The sequence below is a fragment of the Elephantulus edwardii genome, unplaced genomic scaffold (genome assembly GCF_000299155.1).
Source record: "Elephantulus edwardii isolate Elephantulus edwardi_28Jun2011 unplaced genomic scaffold, EleEdw1.0 scaffold00165, whole genome shotgun sequence".
NCBI classification, from domain to species: domain Eukaryota; kingdom Metazoa; phylum Chordata; class Mammalia; order Macroscelidea; family Macroscelididae; genus Elephantulus; species Elephantulus edwardii.
This window is the reverse complement of record NW_006399915.1, coordinates 2,489,778-2,498,332: the sequence shown is the minus strand read 5'-3', so window position 1 is coordinate 2,498,332 and position 8,555 is coordinate 2,489,778.

Genomic DNA, 8,555 nt, shown 5'->3' with positions numbered 1-8,555 from the left:
GATGTTTCCCCTTTGTACCCTGGTTAAGAAGTAATAAGACAGACACATTTGTCTACCCCTTAGAACTTAAGGTCTAGAGCTGACCCATAGTTGACCCTCTGGCTGGTTTTAGGCTGTTAATTTCATGGGAGACATTGCCCATCCTTCTCCCAAAGAGATAATAATTTCTAAATTAATCAAATAGAAAATCATACTAAGGAAAAAAATAACATGTTGCTGAGAATCCTAAATATGTAAGTTTAAATAAGTCATCTAATCATTCTGTTAATTTTACCATTTGCAAAATTGTACAAAAATAAGAATTGGCAAATGACTCTACCAAGGGCAAGGACAAGTGATAGGAGAAAGTAAATGTAAATATAGTTTGGAAAAAAATTCACATAATAAATAAATGAGGATGATTGTCATCTAGCAAAGTGATATTTTTGTTGTTGTTAAAACATCAGTATCTACATCCCACCATTAGCTAGAACATATATTCTTGTAACACCACTATCAGAGAACAGGGAAAACACACCATACTCATTTAGCCTCCATGAATGTTGCACTGGATGTTGGAGAATTTAAAGTAGATTTTTAATCATGACCACATGCAAACTGTTCTAATTATCTACTACTATTAAGTATATGGCAAAGTACACTAAACCTTAATGTTATTGTTGTTGTTAAGTGCCTTCAAGTTGTAGGCAACTCATAGCGACTCTATGAATGAAAGTCCTCGACACTTGCGTGCACGACTTTTCATCCTTTCTCCAGGTTCATAGGGTTTTCAGAGGCAAGCTATTTACAAAAGTGGATACCACTCCTGCTTAATGGCTTCATTTAAGTTAAGGATTCTGGAAGATCTCTTTAGGAAGATTTTCAGTTCAATGGCATGTCATATGTGGTCACTCACTGACTTCAGCTGGCTTCTCATATAGTACAGAGTTCATGTCTGGTTCCTTGGCAGAGATGTGTAGAAGGCCAGGCTCAGCTGGGCCGCATTCCCCCTGCACATGATTTCAGAGCCTGGCTATATGATTTCCATGTTGAACTGCTTGTCTGATATCTTAGAGGTCCATAAATAAATGTTCCAATAAATAAGAATATCTAAGGACTGCAGCCTCCAATATGGATTGAGGCTCAATGTCAAGAAGACAAAGATTCTCACCACTGGACCAATTGGCAGCATCAGGATGGATGGTGAAGAGATTGAGATTGTACACAGCTTTAGTTTGCTTGGCTCCACAGTCAACACTCTTGGCACCAGTATCCAGGAAATTAAAAGGCGCATTGCCATGGGAAATTCTGCTGTTAGGGACCTCTCCAAAGTACTGAAGAGCAATGGTGTCTCCATGGAGACTAAGGTGCGTCTGATACAGACCATGGTCTTCACAATCACTTGTTATGCATCAGAGAGTTGGACAATGACCAAGGAGGATAGAAGGAGAATTGATGCCTTTGAGATGTGGTGCTGGAGAAGAGCATTGAGAATACCATGGACTGTTAGGAAAACAGATTTGTCCCGGAAAGGGTTAAACCGGGTGGCTCCTTGGAGGCAAGGATTCTGAGGCTCCGTCTAACATACTTTGGACATGTTGTGAGGAGAGACAGGTCCTTGGAGAAGGACATCATGCTTCGGTGGGTGGAGGGACAGCGCAGGAGGGGAAGGCCCTCTATGAGGTGTATTGATTCAGTGACTGGGATAATCGGGAAGGGAGTGTCAGAGACCGTGCGATTGGCACAGGACAGAGCAGAGTTTAGGGCTGTTGTACATAGGGTCGCTATGAGTCGCAAGCAACTCGACGGCACATAACAACAACAACAACAATGACAGTTGTCAACATGTTAAACCTGGCCTGAGAACTTGTATCATTTATATTATTTAAAGCAATCATAGAGTCCGGGAGCTTTGGTGGCCTAGTGGTAAGAAGCTAAACTGCAGTCCGAAAGATACACAGTTCAAATCCATAAGCTGCTCCATGGGGGAGTGGGGGAATGGACAATCTCCTCTTGTGCAGTTTGTGGTTTCTGAAAACTTTCCAGAGGGTCAACACTGTTTCAGTTCCAACTCAAACGTACACAACAACAACAAAACCACCCCTGCCCCCGCCGAGATCTCACTTCTCTTAACGGAGGAATATAAAAATTCTAAGCCAACTTTGATTTGCTATGTAAATACTGAAAAATATCAGCTGTAGCTCAACTATTCTCTTATCTAAATCTTATTCTTACATCCTTGTGTGCACAACTAATACAGTTTGAATTAACCTGCTGAATTTATATTAAATTGAAGTCGAGAGGAAAATAGGCAAAAAATTTCATTCTCATCCATCTTCCACTAAAAGAATAATTTAAGGAAAAAACAGAACTACCCTAAGCCAAAGTGGCATTAGTAAATCAATCTAAATGTGTGGAGAAAGAGTGAAGGCATGATTTTTATTGAGCCTTTAAATAACACCACACAAAGCAATCATTCAAAAAAGTAAAATGTGATCAAGTGGAAGATGACCTGTTAAAAAAAAAATAGAGGAATGAGGTTAACATTCATTTACGCGGTGACAGGCTTTGTGCAAATTGTTGCACATAAGTATGAACAACACAGGCTTTCCTTCCAGACAAAAGCATGTCCACAAGAATCAGAGGAGAGGGAAACAGTAGACCTTGAGATGCAGAGGCATAACCAAAGTGAGACAGTGAGCAGGGACCACTGTGGATTTCCGCAAACTTGAGGGGAGGGGTGGGCAGAGCGAAAAATGCAACAATGAATGAATGGAAATCCAAAATCTCTGTAAACATTCATTGAAAATAATAAAATAAAATTAAAGTAAAAAAGAAGTGCTTTGGCCAGAAATCAAAGCCAGGCCTCCCACATGGAAGGTGAGAATTCAATTACTAAATAGAAAAATCTTTCTCCCTACAGGCAATAAAAGTTGCAACACAAACTTCAGGACTGTCCAAGTTCTTCACCACTCTCAATAAATATGGCTATAAAATTCTCCAGACCCTCACATGACTCAGAAAATCCAAGTGACCCAGCTGATCTTAGATCTGTAGCTCAGCCCAAAGGAAAGATCAGAGCTACCTAGAACTTCTAAAATACCCTAGTGCTGAGTCCTGTGGAAAACTTGTTTTAAGAATAAGACCTAGATGTAAGCATCTTTAAGAAATTCCATAGATAATTCTGATACGTGTTCTTGGGTGTGACAATGTGTATGCAAATAAAATTAGATTTTTTTTTAATTGCTCTTCTATGTGTGCGCTCATAGAGTAGGGGGAAAACACAAGGTTGTTCTGTGCTTGTAGAATTTTCATATTCAACCTGACACAGAGATGGTTAGCAGTGCAACTCCTCATGAACTACACCATCAGAGCTCCTTTATAAAACAGAAGAACCTAGTGGGTAAGGAGTTGCACTGCCAGTCCAAAACAGGCAGTTCAAATTCACTCACTGTACCACAGGGAAAAATACAGACAGACCCTCCTATGAGATTTATAGCCTCTGCAAATCCATTGAAGGGTCAGCTATGAGATAATTAGGGCTCAACTACAATGAGTTTAAGAAGCACATCATACGTGGTTAATTGTTGCTGTTAAGTGACAATGAGTTGAGTATAACAAAATATCCACAGTATGCAAGGCAAAGCTTTATATTTGTCTCCAAAAAGCATTCTGTCTACAATCTCTCCAAGACATATCTGTTTGGTTTTTTTGCTAGTCCATTAGATATTCAGTACATTTCTCCAACACCACAACGCAAAACTCATTAAAGTATAAAAAAGAGAATAGAATGTGGAGGTGTCTTGTGCATTTTGTACTCAGTTCTAAAATTTTGACTGTTATGTTGAAGGTCTTAGAGAGACACTGAAGAATTTTAAGCAGGGATAATACTATCAGACTTGTGTTTTCCAACTATCCTTCTGGCAACACTTTGGAGATTAAATTACATTGGGACAAATCTATAGGCAGAAAAGTAGTTGCTCATCTTACTATATCAAATATCCAATGATATATTTTTGCTGACTGTTCTAAAATGCAAAGGCAGGTGTAATATTCTCTGACAGTTTTACCTGAATTAGAGAGTTCCAAACCTGCTTCTGCATCTGTTTTAAGTGTGAAATTTAGATGAGGTTCTGAGTACCTGTCAGCTTATAGAATATTTCTATTGACCTGCCTGAGTGCTTACCTGGTGAACAAAATTCTTTTCTGATAAAGCAATAATTTGGTTTCTAAGCACATCTTAGCTGCGAGAAGACATGAGAAGTCTAAAACAATAGATAATGTCTTGTTGGACGGAACTTGTGTATGTTTGTGTGTTTTTATGTGGGGTTTGTTTTTGGTTTGTTTCTTTTTCTGAACTTTGCCCTGAGCTCTGGGATTCAGTAACCTCTCATACTCAAAAGTGCAATCGAAGAAACATGATTTCCATCATGGCAAAATGGCATTATCTGCTTGAGGCTGTGAAACTGTAGATGAAAAGGAGATTGAATACCAAGCCATAAGAATATCTGTCTGTCAGGCAGAAAAGGGCAAATGGTCAGTTGGATAAAATGACTTTACAAGCCTCTCTTTCAAACTCAGATATGTTTGGTAAATATAATCTTGCCTTATCTTTGGCTTTTCATTTACTTGAATTTATGCTCACTTATTAATTCTCTTTGACACTTCTTTACCCTGAGGGTTACACTGAATGAACTAAATAAAGGGTGACTGTCTTCAAGAGATCCCCGTATGTGCTTAGTAGAGTTACTCAACGGCATTTTAATGGTCATCATCTTTTGGAAGCAGATTGCCAACTTGTTCTTCAGAGGCACTTCTGGGTTGGTTTGAACTACCAAGCTTTTAGGTAGTAGTGACCCAGGGAATGTTTGCAACACGTAGGGTTTCCTTTGTGTCAGAATTATCTTGATGGCAACTACAACTTTATATTTAATACTGCTTAGTTGAATTTAGAATTAGGTTAATTTTTTTACGTTGTTGTTAAGTGCCATCAAGTTGTAGATAACTCATAGGGACCCTGAACACTTGTATTACTTTTAACATTTCTCCACGTTCACAGAGTTTTCAGAGGCAAGCTATTTCAGAAGCAGATGCCTCTCCTGCTTCCAAGCTTGTTTTAATCTGGGAACTCCACCAACCACCGTCCACCATGGGTGACCATTATGACATTTGACACCAGTGTCACAGTGTTTAGCATCACAGCAAACACAAGTTATCTCTATACAGCAAATGGACAGACCAGTGCTATATCACTTACAGGAATGTTTGACCAAAAACAATTAAAACCAGGCCTGAGGGCCACAGGTTAAAATCACCCACCTTTGGCTTAGTAGCATCACTTTCTATCTACTAAGCCAACATAATCTAACTAAACTCACCTTAACACTTGGTTTGTATTATCATGCTCAGGATGCTGTTTTATCTCTTTGCTTAAAATAAAAAAATGCAAAGCAAATATAAAAACACTACCGTTTAATAGGTTCCAGCTCATAGTAACTCTAAGGACAATTTAACTGTTCCCATGCCAAATCATCTTGACTCTACAACTACAAATGTTATGAATGGAACTACTAACTCTTCTGAATCAAAACCACCACCAAGGAGGCAACTCTGACTCACAGGATGCTTCGTTGGGTTATCATGGGTGACTGAATGTTTAACTTTCTCGCTTGAAAGGACTGGTAGACATTAGAGGCCTTCTGTTTGGAGCCAAATCTTAACAAATCATGCCAGTAGAATTCCTTTGCTTAAAGATTTCCACCCTTCAGCCATTTACTTCCTAAATCTCTCATGAACTTTATTTCTCTCGTACCAAGTCATTGTCTTTGTAGCAGTTTCACAAATTTTAACCCCTTAATGTGATACTTTCTAATTGTTGTCATTACTTGAAAGAAAAGATACAAATATTGTAAGTAGATATTACAGAACAGCATGGTTTTCTGAATATTTCTTTGTACTGCAAACAAAGATGAATATTTACGATTGGCAACAAATTTGAGGAGTAAATTCTAATAAATTTCTATGAACTCCATAGGATAAAAAGGATAAACTTAAAGTGATTGTTTTTTCTTTCAGGCCAAAATTCATTTAAGAAAGGTGAATGGATATGTCCCAGAGGCAGATGGTAAGTGCCTCAATATGACAAGCAGTATTTTTCAACCACGAATTTGAACAAGTTGGCAGGTAAAGAAATCAAGCAAGGAGAAGAGAAATTTTACTGTTCATCATACTCTAAAGAACACATGAAGCTGTCACAGAAAAGAACAAAATTGTTCTGTACCCTCCCGCTGAATTATTCCAGCAACTGGAGATTAAAATGTGATTGGATCCTCAGGGCTGTGCTTGGTGGAAAGCGTGCTGTGGATTTTATGAACAACTGGTCAGCCGGGTGAGGTTAGGGAGAGTCTCGGACTTTATGCATCATTATTACCTATAAACTTCCAAACACAAAAGAAATGTAGCCAAGTAGAACTGAATAAATATTGCAAAGTTTCTACTGTATTTTTTTTTTTTTACTGTATATCCTCATCTCAATTCCTCAGGCACTACATAATGCCTTACCTCAGAAAATAAAACAAGGAAAAAGTCTATAAATGATATGTTCAATCTTACAAGGCAACATTTTCAATCTTTTACTTTTATATATAAATATTAAAGGAATTGATGATTTTCTACATTGTACTGTCACATAAATGCTCAAAATAAAGAGTTCTGTTTTCCTTAAAGCAGTGAATTTCTTTAAGCCCATTAATAGTTAAATCAGACCACATGCTTTAAAAAGCTAAACATTAAAGGCATATTGTGATATGTGTTTTAATTTAACATTTGTAATCTCACAAAAAATCATTTTCTACAAGTAACAATCAACTGTTGTGAAATCTGTGCCCCATTCCTAAAAGAAATATAGCATATTACAATTTTTTCTAAGTATTATTCTGGGAATTTAAACCTCCTACAACAACAATAATGACAGGCTCTTTAATATTGGCACTAATTAATAAGAAAAATAATTTAAATTATAAATGAAACAAAATCAGTTAAAATGGTTCTAATTTTTGTAAGGCATGTCAGCAATTGTGAAGAGTTGAATTGTAAGCAAAACATAAATTGAAACAAAATGGGTGCACAGTGATCACTTAAAATGAACTTATTGAACAAATGATTGAGTGCATTAATAATTTTAATAAGTTTTCACACAAAATAATTTGGATGAAAGTGCATACATAATGTTGAATCATTCCAAATGAGCAAAAGTCAACTTTTCCCTCTGCTGTTCTCCAAGGAAAGTTCTCTTACCTCAAGCAGAAGTCAGTTTGAGTGCTTCACTTCTCAGATTAGGCATGCAATCCTCATAATAATGGCCTAGGTAATTTGCATATGGACAATGCAGGAAATATTCTAGTAAATTGCATTTGAAGACAGCAATGGTATTATTTTTGTTATTACTCTGTTTTCGAATCAAGTTAAGAAGTACATATATATACAAATAGACAAAAATTTCTCTAGGGAGAGTAGAAGTGTGTATAATATATAGTTTCCAATTCCATGAGAAGCTGTATGTGAAGATCTGAGTCATCAGGTCTCGGTGGTTGTTGTTGTTAGTTGCTTTGATTAATTGTTATTTTGTACTATCACGTTGGAACCAACTTATAGCTGACCCTCTGGTAAGTTTCCAGAGACAGCTAATCACATGGGAGAAGGCTACCCATCTTTCTCTGATGGAGCAGCTGGTGGATTTAAACTGCATGCCTTTGGGTTTGCAGCAGCTTTTTTTATCATACTTGCCTTTGAGTTGATTCTAATTCACAGTGATGACACGAATGTAGAATAGAATTTCTTCATGAGGTTTACAAGCTATGTTAGGAGTAGATTGTGAGGTCTCACTTCTGAGACATCTCTGGGTTGTTGAATTGTTAACCTCCGCATAGCAGTCAAGCACTTAATCATTTGTACAAGCCACGGATCCCCTTCTGGCATCATAGTTTTTCTTTATTTCAATACACTGGAATATCTACAATAAGGCTTTAACTATGTGGTAGAAGATTTGATATGTTGACCAGCTTCACCAAAAGCTATCAACCCTCAGCACTTAGCCTTTGCAAGAAATTGCTGTCAGTTGAAGAGATCTGCCTTAACACAAGCCCTTCCCTGGGGTGGCCCTGATCCAGAAATTGGTCATTTGTGATTGCCTTAGGGTGCAATCTCTCTGTTGTTGTTGACTGCCTTCAAGTTGAGCATGACTCATAGCAAGTCTATGAACAAAGGCCTGAAGACTTTCTATAACTATGGACATTTATCAAAGTTCATAGAGTTTCCAGAGGCATGTTGTTTAGGAACTGGATGCCACTCCTGTTTCCTCTCTAGAGAAGAAAATAAAAGTTAATCCTCTCTATCAACTTATCAGTATCTATATCTACATATCTACCTTTTTCTCACCACTGGACCAATCGGTAGCATCAGGATGGATGGTGAAGATTTTGAGATTGTTCACAGCTTCAGTATGCTCAGCTCCACGGTCAACACTCTTGGCACCAGTAGCCAGGAAATAAAAAAACGTATTGCGATGGGAAAGTCTG